Here is a 16,704-nt window from a genome sequence, read left to right as displayed (position 1 = left end):
GATGAGATCATATAGACACATAGAGGGGAACAAGTTCTTTTCTCTCTTTCCTTCCTCCCTTCCTTCACTCCTTCCTTCACTTCCTTCCTTCCTTCCTTCCTTCCTTCCTTCCTCCCTTTTTTCCTTCCCTCCCTCCCTCTCTCCTTCCCTCCCCACTTCCCTCCTTTCCTTCCTTCCTTCCTTCCTTCCTTCCTTCCTTCCTTCCTTCCTTCCTTCTTTCCTTCCTTCCCTCCCTCCCTCTCTCCTTCCCTTCCTTCCTTCTTTCCTTCCTTTCTTTCTTCCTCTCTTTCTTCCTTCACTCCCTTCCTCCCTCTATTCTTCCCTCCCTCCCTCCCTCCTACCCTTCCCTTCCCCTTCCCCTTCCTTCCTTCCTTTTTGCCTCCATTTTTGGTTTATAATGGTGATGTATTTTGGAAAAATATTTTTGGACATCTTTCCTCAGAACTTGTCTTTCAAGTTTGAATTATTTTATTATATCAACACTATTCTATTAACAGTATTTTTCCTGAAGTATTTGTTACTTTAAATTTGTCTTTCTTTATGTTATGGTATACATATGTAATTTTAGTTTAAAATCATATATTGTACATATGCTAATTTTTAAGTAAAATATTTTAAAATGTATGATTGCTTTTGAAAGTAAGTTTGTGAGACCAATTTCTCTCAAGTTTGATTAAAGTACTTACTGTAAAAATGTGCACATGTACCCTAAAACCCTAAAGTATAATAAAAAAAAAAAAATTTTTCAAGTGTTCTCAAAGGTAAGAGATTAAGATAAGACATATATTATAGGCTAAGACAGGAATTAAGTTTAAACCTCCACTATTGGGTTGAATTGGAGAGAAAGGACTCGGATGAGATTTACTCTTAAGATCCAAAAAGGGTGAGAGAAAACCTATTTAGTTAGTAACACTTTGACAGGCTTCACCTTGAACTTTTCCATTTTTCTATACAGGCTGCTATGCTTAATTATCCTGATCCTTTTCAACTTTTTTTTTTATCCTTTTTGTGCCTTTTCAAAATCACACAGAATCTTTCCTTCCACTGCTGGATCCTTGCAGCTTGTGCTGAGTGGTAAAGACTATAGTTAGAAATAGAATGTTAATAAGAAAAATCCATTTAGATAATTGTTTGCCAAATACCTGCTAAACACACAGAGACACACAGCCATTTATTGATGTATATTGTAAGTAGTCCTTGTGCTAGAAACTTGACATAATTTATTTCATTTACTCTTCGTGCAAATCCTTTGTTACTATTTGTAATCTAAGAAGGAGAAAAGTGACTGAGATAATTAAGTAACTTTTGAAGTCTCTTACATCAATGAATAGCTGGTCTTGTAATCAAAATCAAATTTACCTGGTTACAAATACTATGCTTTTTCCATTACATGTTACATTTCAAAGATAAATAGAACATTGTATCTATATTCAAAGAGATTTCAGTCAATTGCAGCACTACAAGAGCAACAAAAATAATTATAATAACTTAAAATGTGTAAAGGCATCAAATATCAACCTAAGCACCTCACCAGTTATGCTGACTCTTCATTCTGCACAGTGTTTTTCCATGTTGTATTGAGCAAGGTCCAAATACCATTTCACATTTGTGACTTATTTCCAATGTTTCCTCTCTTTACAGTATCATATTATTTCCCTAAGGATACTTCTTTTATAGTATCTATAAATGATAATTCATGAATAATACACACTATACACAATTGAATGGGTTCCTTGGGCAATTCATATATTTATTGGTAGAATATACATCAATTTTCACAGGATAATTGAGGTAGCATAATGGATCGTTGTCTCAGGAAAATATTTTATTTTACTTTTTATTTTTTAAACACCTAAATGAAGGTTGTGGAGTCATAGGGAGCTAGTGACAAAGTCAACAGGGAGTGAATAAAAGTTTGAAACAAAGGCCTGACTTGATTGGATTTGAATTTTAGAAAGATTAATAAAGAAAAAGAGGGATTGGAGAGAGGCACAGAAATAGGTAGAGGAGCTATTCTGGCAACAATTGTTATATTCTAGAGAGATAAGGCAATAGTGAGGAGTAAGTGGAGGGGGCAAGTGGAATAAGAAGGTATAAATGACAACACCATTATTAGATCAGTAGTTCTCGTGTGTGTTTGTGTGTGTGTGTGCATGTGTGTGTGTGTGTGTTTGATGAATTTTAGAGAGAAACTGGACAAGAAGCAAGTAAAAATTGTACCTTGTACAAAATGTAAACCGAATTTTTTTTTCTATTTTACAGCCCTGAAAAATCGAATCTGTCCATGGGAGTGCTAGCATACTGTATCAGGTATGTCTGCAGTGTGGCAGAGGGAGAGAAGGTTGAGAACAGCTTGATCATGCACAGTAGGAGAGGGAAAGTCAGATCTCCAAGATGATTACATAGTTTCCAACTTCAGTATCTGGATTATAGTGTTAATAATTATGAATGTAAGCACAGAGGAGAAATAGAGTGGGAGTGAAGACTGAATTCCGCCTCAGGATTAACAACTTGAAGAGTTAATGCATATATAAATAGAAGCAAAGAGTAAATTCCTACAGACTCCTAGCCATTTTCCTTTGGAAATATACACTGTTTCTCAATTATATTCTATATGATCCTTCTACATCATTTATTGAGCAGTGCAGTGATATAGTTGTTAATTTACAATTTGAAACTGCTTAATTTTCCAGATTACCTTTTTAGCAGTCTTTTCTGTTCTATATTGTGTGTTACTTTTACAGTGCTTCAGTGAACTATCATTGTAGCTTTTACATACACAAACGTGAATATTGGGAGTATCTCTCTCCAACCAAGGAGCAAAGTCATTTACTAACTCTTCTACTTACATAGGAGTCAAGAGGGGAGGGAATGCTGCAAAGAAGATTGGGTAAGCCCTGGGACATCTTCTTCCAATCATAAACCCAGCTAGAGGAAAATTACAGCCACTAAAAATTTCCCTTTGAGTGGGGTTGTGTTTTTCAGAGGATAAGCGATACTGCAGTGGTTACAGCTTTTAGAAACATTGAAAAAAAAGCCAGAATAGCAGAAAATCAATAGTAATAGTTTATTCATAAGGCAAAAAGTATAATTAGTTGAGTCTGACACTTTCTGTACATCACAAATTTTGTGTTCCACTTAGGAATGGCAGATTAATCGTGTAGAAGCTTCAGTCAGCAGATTCTCTTTCCACGAAAAGTTACAAAGAGACAAACACCTCCTGAATGCCACCTTTTATGATTATTTTAAAAATAAAATTGTTGATGTCAATATAAACATATTATTAATTCATTTCTTACTTGTTTTGTGAATACACTTTTCAAAATATCTCTCCTGTTTACACATTTTCATATTCATTTTCTCATTTCTCAAGGAAAGTCATTGCAGTGAAGAGTATTTTCAACTGATTTTCAAGTATCTATATTAGCCCATGGGGTATGCTTCTTCATTCAGTTTACTTTTAAAAAAAAAAAATAAGTCACAGATTAAATGAAGCCGTAAGCATCTTTGACGTACAAATTACACTTGGAAAGCAAATGAAACTGGGAATACTTGCAAGTAAAATATGGGAAGTCAAAGAGATTAAAGGATGAGAACCAAAAATTGGTTATGGCCAGTGTCCTAAGTAAGCCTCAGAATCGCATCCTAGAAGCATCAAGTTCTCGCGTTACCATATGGATCTTAAAAAAAGACTTCCTTAGTTTGATGTAGTCTGCAGACATCTCATCATCACAAAAACTTGATAGCACTTACAGCACTAAGAAACTACCTTTGCAGATTGTAAAAAAAGATAGAATCCTATGTGTGTCTTGATCACACCTGCGTATTTCCCCAAGGTTTTACTGCAGGGTTACAGAATGAATAAGCATCTAGTTATATTTAATAAACTGCATGCCTTATGGCTGATTCTAAAGGCACATGGCTTTGTCACATTCGCTTGAAGCTCTGCTTTATTTTCTAAAAATGGTTGCTTACGGTGGTCCCTTGCAGCCCATGGTGATAGTTTATAGGGTGCTATGTTATTTTTGTTTGCTTGAGTGGATATTTATACACATGCCTCTTTAGATTCAGGTGTTTTCATTTTTTTTTGTCAGGAGTTTGCTATGCATATGCAGAAAAATGCTGATGAGTCATTGCATTTATCTATTGCTTAGAGAGATGATGATGGGTCATAAACCCAGATATTTAAACAAACAACCAGAATAGTTTGTTACTTTCAGGCAAGATTCCTGATTGTTTTGTTGGTTGTTGTTGTTGTTGTTTTTCCTGCAATGAAAGAGGCAGCAGAAGGGAGTCAGATAAATAACCTTCTCACATATCGTATTTACTTGTAATATTGTTATGCCATCAAGTAGAACAAAAATCAATATAATTGCTTTATATTTATCAAGTACTCACTCTGTGCCAGTCTTCTAAATGCTGTATGTGAATTAATGCATTTAATTCTCAACACCACCCTGTGAAGTATCTACTCATATTTCCTGATTCTTCAGATGAGATACTGACGCACACAGTGTATAACAATTTGCTCGACTTCGCAGTTGGTAAGTGGTAAATCTGAGATTCATGCCTAGAAAGTTGCGTTCCAGAATCCACATGGTTAACTATCATGCTATAACAGTTGACATGAGCTGAAACCTGGAAGAGTAGAATGGTCAATTCTCAGCTTAGAGCAATTTGTGAGTACTGCCTGACCAAATCAATTATTACAAAATTTATCTGGTTTATAGCAATAATAAAATACAGGAATTGGTTACTGTAAGATCTGGTTCTGAAAAAAAGAAAGCAAAAAAGACGCCATACAAATTAAGAGAAAAAGATGTAAAAAGTGATAATAAATATTATATACATATACACTAATTGTATATTATCTCATATACACTAATTGTATATTATAAATTTTAAATGATTTTTTTTAAATTGTAACACCAAATTGTTAAAGCAGAATTATTAAAATAGTAGAAAATGGCTAATGAAATAATTATAAAAATATGAAAATACTACATGAAAAAGCCACATCGTTACATGTTCACTGGTAAAATCTTTAGAAGAAAAATATAATTATCATATTACATTGTCCATTTTAAATCATGAAAACAATGTGAGATTAACAAATTCATCATATAAAGTTAATATCTCAATATCAAACTTGATAATTTAATTAAAATAGGAAACTTTATACTGATTTCATACATGTACATAATAAAACATTCAGATAGAAATACTAACAACTAGAATTAAACATGATGCAACATTACAGAAAGGATTTGATTCAAGAATGCAAGTTACTAAATCAATAAAAAATTATTTTATCAATGAAATATATGCTCAAATGAGTACCTTAAAAGACCCATCTCAAGTTTTAAAATTGAGTTTAATAGCATTAGAATGATTTTTCTTTATTAAAATATTTGAGATAAAATTTTTAGTTTGTTATTTTTGCAAATGTATGGGATACATAAGAATTTTTTTATATGCATATAATGCTTTGTGATAAGTCATATTTAGGGTGTCCATCATCCAAGTATAATACATTTTAAAGTATAGTTATCCTACTCTGCTATCAAACATTGAATTTAATCCTTCTAACTTACTGCATATTTGTACTCTTTAATGTATTTCTTCATCGTCTCTTTCCGCCTTCATTCTCCCCAATCTGTTACCTATTTTTCCACTCTCTACCTCCACATCTTCAAATATTTTAGCTTCCACATATAAACGACAATGTGATATTTGTCTTTTTGTGCCTGGCTTATGAAATCAAAATTTTAAAACCTTGTCTTTATATTGAGAAATGATTATATGATTTCTGCTTCACCATCATTATTTAATATAATTTAGAAATTTTGTTCTCGTCAATGATAGAAGCCAGAAATTAAATTAGAAGTAATAAATGGTGGAAAGGGAGAGATAATCCTATTATAAGGAGATGACATTTTATCCCTAGGAACCTAAAAAAAGTCAGCCAGAAATGAACTTGAATTTAGTGACATTGTGGATAATTTTATAAAAGTCAATCTGCCAGCAATACTAGACAGGAATGAAAATGAGCCATAGAGAGTGGACAAGTAGAGATGTGAGAAATCCACATTCTCTTATAACGGTTAGTGCAGGCTTCCTGCAGGATATCGTCCTTGAACTGAAAGTTGAAGGGAAAAAGTAATAAGCTTCTTGAACCAAAAAAAAGGAAGACATGCTTAGTAAGAGGGAAAACAAGTGAAACAGGCCATTTGACTGGATCTCTCTTTTCTTACTATTGAATTTTTTGGAGGTTTTGGTGACACTGCTCTCCTTTCTCCGACTTTCCTGTAGCATTCTCTTCTGCTTATTTTACACATGATGCATTTTATCAAGTTCTGCACAGCACTCCTATCTTCATACTATTGAACTTTACATTCGATTATTTGGAATTAATAAATAGATCTGTTATTTTGTAATTAAGTACAAATGAGACACTGTACATTTCTCTAAATGTAACTCAAAGTTTTACATTTTCTTCACTTTTATGAGAGCCCTAGATGAATAAATGATAGTCTATACTATGAATGAACAGGGCCTAGTTATTCTTGGAATAGTTTCAATTTAATTCTGTTACCACTCATGGGTAAAAATGCCTTCATTTTTTTTTCTTTCCAGTCTTTGACACAGAGTTAAGGATGAATGAATTGAGGATACCTAATAATTCTTGTTTCTATTTTCCTAACTTCATATATTTAAATCAAGTGATACACCAAGTAACATTATTTTCCTCCCATCTCTTTCAGGCATAGAACAATTTCTAAAGTAACAGTAAACGCTAATGTCTAAAATAAATTGTGTGTGTGTGTGTGTGTGTGCATGCACATATGCTTTAGCCAAGTAAGTGAACTGCAACCTGACTCAATTCCAAAAAGAAGATGGTTTTGGAAACCATTAAAAGAAATCCAAGTACCAAGGAAGGCCTTCAACATAGTCACAAGTCTCTATCACTACTGTATTTATGTGGGGCCAAATAGTGGGTGTTATGGAGTAAAACTTTTCTTTCTCCCTAAATTCATATGTTGAAGGTCAAAACCCCAGCGTGACTATTTAGGGATAGGGCCTGTGAGGAGGTGATAAAGGTTTAATTAAGTGAAGTTCTAATCCAACAGGGCTGGTGCCCTTATAAGAGGAGAAAGAGACACTAGAGTGATCTCTCTCGACCATGTGAAGACACAGCAAACAGGTGGCATCTACAAGTCAGGAGGAGAGCCCTCACCAGAAATGAGATCAGTGGACACCTTGACCCGTGAGCCACCAGAACTGTGAGAAATAAACATCTGTTGTTTAAGCCACCTCATGTATGATACTCGGTTATGGCATCCCAAGAAAACTAATACAGAGGGATATTTTAAAACTCAGCTCTTTTAGGAAAAACTGAACAATTAAAAAGAAAAAGACTAAAGAGTACGGGTCACATGATAATACTGTATGTATCCCATATTAAGGTCCTAAGGGGACACATAACTATGCCTTTCAAGAAAAACCCCACCTACCAACTCAATGAGTAGACATGGAACCGCTAATAAATAGAGCAGATATTAAAGAGAGGATAGGGCTTAAGCTCTAATGAAGAGTCACAAAGATCACAAATCCGGAAACATTTTCACTTCTAGATGGTTTACTGTGCCTTAATTTGAATTGTCAGTCTACATAGACATAGCATATTAAAATTATTCACAACACACATGCACCTACATAGAGAAAGAAAAAGAGGGAGAGAAAGAATATGTGTGATTGGACATTTTGGAGAATACACTTTGTGTCAAACATTGTACCTATCATCAGAAAAATACTATAAGGAGGCATCATCCCTATTTTTGAAGATGATAAACTGAGACACAAAGATATAACTTGAACGTGATTCCACTATTTGTGAATTAGATAACAACAATTCATTTTCAGTTAGAACATGGAAGCCCACAGCAATAAAACTGAACCAGTTGTGAACCTCATATCACAAAGATCCATATCTCCAGAGGTTCCGAAGAATACATTTGGATAAGCAGTGGATTATTCCAAATGAACTTTCTTATAAGGCTTCATCTGACATTTGTAATTATTAGTAGTCACAATTATGAAAAAATTGGCTTACAGGCTTTTAAAAAATTTAAATTAGGAAGGGATCATCTCACTGAGTTACCCAGAACAAAATGAAAATTTGTTTGATTGCATTGTGTATGGATACCAAACAAAATTGCCTGATTGTATTGTATATAGAACTGGAAAACATGCCAGGAACGGAGGCATTTATGAACAAGCTACTTGTGTGCCTGTCTGTCATTCCTGGTGTGTGCTTATGGCAACTCGGCTTATTTTTGGATCTGCTCACGATTTCTGCTTCTTTACAACATTTGCTCTCTGTGACGCCACACAGTCCCCATTGTACCCCAACCCTCTCAAAATAGTTTTCCAGCTTTATCTTCCAATACAAATTGCCTCATTATCTTGATATTTGCTAGATCAAATTTAAACATCAGGGAGAGTATGATTAGACTATTTGAGCTTTTTTTGTATTATGTCATATCATAGGACTCTGCCTTTCTTATGCATCAACCACCTTCAAATTATGTAGCTTCTAATCTACGGTGGTCAGAAAGGAGAGGGCTAGTGGGGAAAACAAAAGCCTAATGATAGTTATGTCTTAAGCTGGGTTGTGACTATTCATTCTGTTATTTGTTCAACAACATTTATTAGGTGCCTACTATGTTTCAGACATCCAGGCTCTGAGTTACACCTGTGGTCAAAATGGACAAAATCCTGATCCAGTTTAGGTGAAATTGAAGAAGGGAGAAATGCACAGCAAAGAAATGGATCCATAAATATTCAGTATCTCAGGAGGTAATAGGTCTTCTGGGGGCAATACAAAGCAGGATGTAACTGAAATGTGATAGGGCTGCTATTAATACTATTGCTAAGTTAATTAGAGAAGACTTCTCTGATAAGGTGACATTTGAAAAGATGCATTAAGGTTGAGATGGAGGAAGCCATATAACTATCTGGGAGAATGGTGTTCTAGGTGTCCTGTGATGTGAGCACGCTTGGAAAGTTTGGGGAACAGCCAAGGATGACAGTGTTATTGTAGCAGAGAGCAGCAGGAGAGTGATAAAAAATGAGGTCTATAAGGGAGTGAAATTTTAGGCCACAGAAAGAACTTTGAATCTTATTTTTTTAGTCCAAAATTTGTTTGAGCATTTGAGCAAAGTAGTGATATCAACTGATTCAGGTTTTTAAGGAAACATTATGAGGGCTGGCTGTGGAATTTGTGGTAGAGAGAGAAGAATGAGAAGAGGGAATTTCTCTTTAAAGTAGCTGTGGATAATGCAGGCAAAATGATTGATGTCTATTTCAATTACATAGATAATTTGAATGATTGACTCCAGCATACAAAGTAAAACAATCTACTGTATTTAGTATTTATAGTGTAAACAAAATAGTCTCCGATTTTTTAGAAATTCATATTTTAGGAGGATATTAATAATAACCATAAATATTTATATTCATGGAGAGCACTTCTTATATTCTTATGAAGCTCAAAATTTACTATCATCAGTTAGTTCCTTTTGCTAATGCATTACGAAGAGTTCTGTGTGCACTGCCAGTATGACCTATTCATTTCATACTCATTAAGAAATCAATGTTTTTCAAGGGAATGTTACAAATGAATATTTAATTTAGTGGCAATTAAGAATGTATATTTACAGAACATTTCTTATTAATTAACACATGGCTAAACATAGAAAAGTTTGACCTTCCACTGTAGCTACTCACCTGGTTCTGCATTATTTTCAAAAGCACCGGAACTTGATCCGACCTGGTCATGTCTCCCTCTGTAAACACATTCCTTCCTAATGAGGTCCTACTCCCCAGGTGGTATGCAGCAAATTCAGTTCTTTCTATTTTTCTGTAGAGTCCAACACTTAAACATCCAGCTGATTCTGAGGAAGGCTTAATATCCAGAAGCAATTCTGATAAGCAGCTGTTATAAAATGCCTTCCCATTCCTATTTGAAATGAGCAAAATGAGGGACTTACCTCAAAATCAGGTCTTTAGTACAAACGGTATGTGTTTAGATATACACATGAGTGCTAGCCCTCAGAATCACAAATTAGAGGAAAAACTCCATATATATTTTACGAGCTTTTTTCCACTTTTTTCTCCTTGGGCTTTTCTTCTCATTAAAAGGCAAGATTGGTATCAAATATTGGCAAACTATGTTGTAAAATTTTTACCAAACCAGTCAACTAATTTCCGAATGCATGTGTTCATTAAAGACTGGGGGAAAAAAACAGGTCACAGCCTGCTCCTAGAAGCTTAGGGAAATCATCTGTGTTCTTCTTCCTCATCATAATTCCCCAAAGAAAAGATTATAAGCATATTCTGCTCATGTTATACTTAATCAAACATTAATTAAATACAATGCCTAAGCCTCTGAGTCCCAACTGTAGACCATAATGTTTTTACAGTTCACTTCAACTCTTTTTTTTTTTTTTTTTGGAGACGGAGTCTTGCTCTGTCCCCCAGGCTGGAGTGCAGTGGCGCGATCTCTGCTCACTGCAAGCTCCGCCTCCCGGGTTCATGCCATTATCCTGCCTCAACCTCTCCGAGTAGCTGGGACTACAGGCGCCCGCCACCACGCCCGGCTAAGTTTTTGTATTTTTAGTAGAGATGGGGTTTCACTGTAGTCTCGATCTCCTGACCTCGTGATCCGCCCACCTCAGCCTCCCAAAGTGCTGGGATTACAAGCGTGAGCCACCGCGCCCAGCCCACTTCAACTCTTTAGGATAAATAGGCTGCCATCCAAGGAACTAGCAGTGCTTATAATTTTTTTTTTTAATTGTAGCCATTTTGCTAATGATAGAGTCACGGAGAAATAAGAGATAGTTTTATCTACTACTTTATCGTCACTAAATGATGTTTTCTGGGATTTTGAAACTGGTCTTTTGTTTGTTATGCATTAGCCATGGATAAGAGAATTAATAGGACCATAGTTATTCTCTCATGAATGTTATGCATTAACGTTTTGAAAAGGTTATTTGAGAATGGGTACTTAAGATTGTTAGAAATAGTAAGCAATTAATCATTGCAGATTTATGCCATAATTTACTTAAGTAACAACAAGCTTTTTTTTTGTTAAATGTTAATTAAGTATCCTCTCAATTTATACAACTCTACGATGTTTCTATACCACTCATATGGCCCAACTTGTATTTATGCTGACAACTATTTTCTGTGAGAATCAGTAATGATTTACATATTTTAATTGTCCCAGTTATTCAGGACATATGCATTTTTCAAATAAATGAATGAATCACAAAAAGGGGACCCGTTTTGGAATATTATGTGAGCATTTTATGATATGTGTTTCTGAGTTCTCACAGCCTAAGTGATAAAGTTATGATCCAGGTTTCACAGGTGAAGTTCTTAAGACATACAGAAGTTAAGCAGTTTGACCCAACCGACTCAGTAAGTGGTAAAGCCAGGATCTGAATCAGGATCCATTCTTGCACTAATAACCTTTAGGGAATATTCTTTCTCATTTAATTTTGAATTTCTATATCATAACGTTATTTTGTATAACATAAATATATAGACTCAAACTTTTTGTTGCTTTTTTAAAAGAAAAATGAGGGAGTGGAGCCAAGATGGCCAAATAGGAACAGCTCCGGTCTACAGCTCCTGGCGTGAGCGACACAGAAGATGGGTGATTTCCACATTTCCATCTGCGGTACCGGGTTCATCTCACTAGGGAGTGCCAAACAGTGGGTGCAGGACAGTTGGTTTAGCGCACCCTGCGCGAGCCGAGTCGAAGCAGGGTGAGGCATTGTCGCACTCAGGAAGTGCAAGGGGTCACGGAGTTCCCTTTCCTAGTCAAAGAAAGGGGTGACAGAGGGCACCTGGAAAATTGGGTCACTCCCACTCTAATACTGCGCTTTTCCAACAGGCTTGGAAAACGGCATACCAGGAGATAGTGTCCCGCACCTGGCTCCCGGGGTCCTATGCCCACGGAGTGTCGCTGATTGCTAGTGCAGCAGTCTGAGATCAAACTGCAAGGTGGCAGCGAGGCTGGGGGAGGGGCACCTGCCATTGCCCAGGCTTGCTTAGGTAAACAAAGCAGCCAGGAAACTCGAACTGGATGGAGCCCACCACAGATCAAGGAGGCCTGCCTGCCTCTGTAGGCTTCACCTCTGGGGGCAGGGCATAGACAAACAAAAAGTCAGCAGTAACCTCTGCATACTTAAATGTCCCTGTCTGACAGCTTTGAAGAGAGTCATGGTTGTCCCAGCATGCAGCTGGAGATCTGAGAACGGGCAGACTGCTTCCTAAAGTGGGTCCCTGACCCCCGAGTAGCCTAACAGGGAGGCACCTCCCGGTCGGGACAGAATGACACCTCACTTGGCTGGGTACTCCTCTGAGACAAAACTTCCAGAGGAACGATCAGACAGCTGAATTTGTGGTCTCACGAAAATCCACTGTTCTGCAGCCACCGCTGCTGACACCCAGCCAAACAGGGTCTGGAGTGGACCTCTAGCAAACTGCAACAGACCTGCAGATGAGGGTCCTGTCTATTAGAAGGAAAACTAACAAACAGAAAGGACACCCACACCAAAAACCCATCTGTACATCACCATCATCAAAGACCAAAAGTAGAGAAAACTACAAAGATGGGGAGAAAACAGAGCAGAAAAACTGGAAACTCTAAAAAGCAGAGCACCTCTCCTCCTCCAAAGGAACACAATTCCTCACCAGCAATGGAACAAAGCTGGACGGAGAATGACTTTGACAAGTTGAGAGAACAAGGCTTCAGATGATCAAACTACTCTGAGCTACAGGAGGAAATTCAAACCAATGGCAAAGAAGTTAAAAACTTTGAAAAAAAATTAAACAAATGTATAACTAAAATGACTAATGCAGAGAAGTGCTTAAAGGAGAGGATGGAGCTGAAAGCCAAGTTTCAAGAACTACGTGAAGAATACAGAAGCCTCAGTAGCCGATGAGATCAACTAGAAGAAAGGGTATCAGTGATGGAAGATGAAATGAATGAAATGAAGTGAGAAGGGAAGTTTAGAGAAAAAAGAATTAAAAAAAATGCACAAAGCCTCCAAGAAATATGGGACTATGTGAAAAGAACAAATCTACGTCTGATTGGCGTACCTGAAAGTGATGGGGAGAATGGAACCAAGTTGGAAAACACTCTGCAGGATATTATCCAGGAGAACTTCCCCAATCTAGCAAGGCAGGCCAACATTCAGATTCAGGAAATACAGAGAACGCCACAAAGATACTCCTTGAGAAGAGCAACCCCAAGGCACATAATTCACATAATTTTCAGATTCACCAAAGTTGAAATGAAGGAAAAAATGTTAAGGGGGGCCAGAGAGAAAGGTCGGGTTACCCACAAAGGGAAGCCCATCAGACTAACAGCTGATCTCTCAGCAGAAACTCTACAAGCCAGAAGAGAGTGAGGGCCAATATTCAACGTTCTTAAAGAAAAGAATTTTCAACCCAGAATTTCTTTTTTACTTTTATTATTATTTTTTTATTATTTTTTTGTTTTTTATTATTATACTTTAGGTTTTAGGGTACATGTGCACAATGTGCAGGTTTGTTACATATGTATCCTTGTGCCATGTTGTTTTGCTGCAGCCATTAACTCGTCATTTATCATTAGGTCAACCCAGAATTTCATATCCAGCCAAACTAAGCTTCATAAGTGAAGGAGAAACAAAATACTTTACAGACAAGCAAATGCTGAGAGATTTTGTCACCACCAGGCCTGCCCTAAAAGAGCTCCAGAAGGAAGCACTAAACATGGAAAGGAAAAACTGGTACTAGCCACTGCAAAAACATGCCAAATTGTAAAGACCTTCAAGGCTAGGAAGAAACTGCATCAAATAATGAGCAGAATAACTAGCTAACGTTATAATATCAGGATCAAATTCATACATAACAATATTAACTTTAAATGTAAACAGGCTAAATGCTCCAATTAAAAGACACAGACTGGCAAATTGGATAAAGAGTCAAGAGCTATCAGTGTGCTGTATTCAGGAAACCCAGCTCACATGCAGAGACACACATAGACTCAAAATAAAGGGATGAAGGAAGATCTACCAAGGAAATGGAAAACAAAAAAAGGCAGGGGTTGCAATCCTAGGCTCTGATAAAATAGACTTTAAACCAACAAAGATCAAAAGAGACAAAGAAGGCCATTACATAATGGTAAAGGGATCAATTCAACAAGAAGAGCTAACTATCCTAAATATATATGCACCCAATAGAGGAGCACCCAGATTCATAAAGCAAGTCCTGAGTGACCTACAAAGAGACTTAGACTCCCACACAATAATAATGGGAGATTTTAACACCCCACTGTCAACATTAGACAGATCAATGAGACAGAAAATTAACAAGGATAGCCAGGAATTGAACTCAGCTCTGCACCAAGTGGACCTAATAGACATCTACAGAACTCTCCACCCCAAATCAACATAATATACATTGTTTTCAGCACCACACCACACCTATTCCAAAATTTACCACATAGTTGGAAGTAAAGCTCTCTTCAGCAAATGTAAAGAACAGAAATTATAACAAACTGTCTCTCAGACCACAGTGCAATCAAACTAGAACTCAGGATTAAGAAACTCACTCAAAACTGCTCAACTACATGGAAACTGAACAACCTGCTCCTGAATGACTACTGGGTACATAACGAAATGAAGGCAGAAATAAAGATGTTCTTTGAAACCAACAAGAACAAAGACACAACATACCAAAATATCTGGGACACATTCAAAGCAGTGTGTAGAGGGAAATTTATAGCACTAAATGCCCACAAGAGAAAGCAGGAAAGATCTAGAATTGACACCCTAACATCACAATGAAAAGAATTAGAAAAGCAAGAGCAAACACATTCAAAAGCTAGCAGAAGGCTAGAAATAACTAAAATCAGAGCAGAACTGAAGGAACTAGAGACACAAAAAACCCTTCAAAAAATTAATGAATCCAGGAGCTGGTTTTTTGAAAAGATCAACAAAATTGATAGACAGCTAGCAAGACTAATAAAGAAGAAAAGAGAGAAGAATCAAATAGATGCAATAAAAAATGATAAAGGGGATATCACCACTGATCCCACAGAAATACAATCTACCATCAGAGAATACTACAAACATCTCTACACAAACAAACTAGATAATCTAGAAGAAATGGATAAATTTCTCGACAAATACACCCTCCCAAGACTAAACCAGGAATAAGTTGAGTCTCTGAATAGACCAATAACAGGCTCTGAAATTGTGACAATAATCAATAGCTTACCAACCAAAAAGAGTTCAGGACCTGATGGATTCACAGCCGAATTCTACCAGAGGTACAAGGAGGAACTGGTACCATTCCTTCTGAAACTATTCCAATCAATAGAAAAAGAGAGAATCCTCCCTAACACATTTTATGAGGCCAGCATCATCCTGATACCAAAGCCTGGCAGAGACACAACCAAAAAAGAGAATTTCAGACCAATATCCTTGATGAACATTGATGCAAAAATCCTCAATAAAATACTGGCAAACTGAATCTAGCAGCACATCAAAAAGCTTATCTGCCATGATCAAGAGGGCTTCATCCCTGGGATGCAAGGCTGGTTCAACATACACAAATCAATAAATGTAATCCAGCATATAAACAGAACCAAAGACAAAAACCACATGATTATCTCAATAGATGCAGAAAAGGCCTTTGACAAAATGCAACAACCCTTCATGTTAAAAACTATCAATAAATTAGGTATAGATGGGACGTATCTCAAAATAGTAAGAGATATCTATGACAAATCCACAGCCAACATCATACTGAATGGGCAAAAACTGGAAGCATTCCTTTTAAAAACTGGCACAAGACAGGGATGCCCTCTCTCACCACTCCTATTGAACATAGTGTTGGAAGTTCTGGCCAGGGCAATCAGGCAAGAGAAGGAAATAAAGGGTATTCCATTAGGAAAAGAGGAAGTCAAATTGTCCCTGTTTCCAGATGACATGATTGTATATCTAGGAAACCCCATTGTCTCAGCCAAAAATCTCCTTAAGCTGATTAGCAACTTCAGCAAAGTCTCAGGATACAAAATCAATGTACAAAAATTACAAGCATTCTTGTACATCAATAACAGACAGAGAGCCCAATCATGAGTGAACTCCCATTCACAATTGCTTCAAAGAGAATAAAATACATAGGAATCCAACTTACAAGGGACGTGGAGGACCTCTTCAAGGAGAACTACAAACCACCGCTCAATGAAATAAAAGAGGATACAAACAAATGGAAGGACATTCCATGCTCATGGGTTGGAAGAATCAATATTGTGAAAATGGCCATACTGCCCAAGGTAATTTATAGATTCAATGCCATCCCCATCAAGCTACCAATGACTTTCTTCACAGAATTGGAAAAAACTACTTTAAAGTTCATATGGAAACAAAAAAGAGCCGGCATCACCAAGTCAATCCTAAGCCCAAAGAACAAAGCTAGAGGCATCACGCTACTTGACTTCAAACTATACTACAATGCTACAGTAACCAAAACAGCATGGTACTGGTACCAAAACAGAGACATAGATCAATGGAACAGAATAGAGCCCTCAGAAATAATGCCGCATATCTACAACTATCTGATCTTTGACAAACCTGACAA

The 16,704-nt window shown here is 36.6% G+C and overlaps 1 long non-coding RNA gene across 1 annotated transcript in view; it reads left to right on the top strand.

Moving 5' to 3' along the window:
- Positions 1–3,928, top strand: part of LOC134732742 (uncharacterized) — a 39,636-nt gene extending 35,708 nt beyond the window's left edge. Inside the window, exons 3-4 of the long non-coding RNA XR_010116222.1 lie at positions 2,263–2,310; positions 3,485–3,928. This is a non-coding gene — a long non-coding RNA (uncharacterized lncRNA). The remainder of the gene's footprint in view (positions 1–2,262; positions 2,311–3,484) is intronic.
- The last annotated feature ends 12,776 nt before the right edge of the window (positions 3,929–16,704 follow it).

The sequence above is a fragment of the Symphalangus syndactylus genome, chromosome 16 (assembly GCF_028878055.3).
Source record: "Symphalangus syndactylus isolate Jambi chromosome 16, NHGRI_mSymSyn1-v2.1_pri, whole genome shotgun sequence".
Classification (NCBI taxonomy): domain Eukaryota; kingdom Metazoa; phylum Chordata; class Mammalia; order Primates; family Hylobatidae; genus Symphalangus; species Symphalangus syndactylus.
This window is presented reverse-complemented; position numbering and strand designations above follow the sequence as displayed.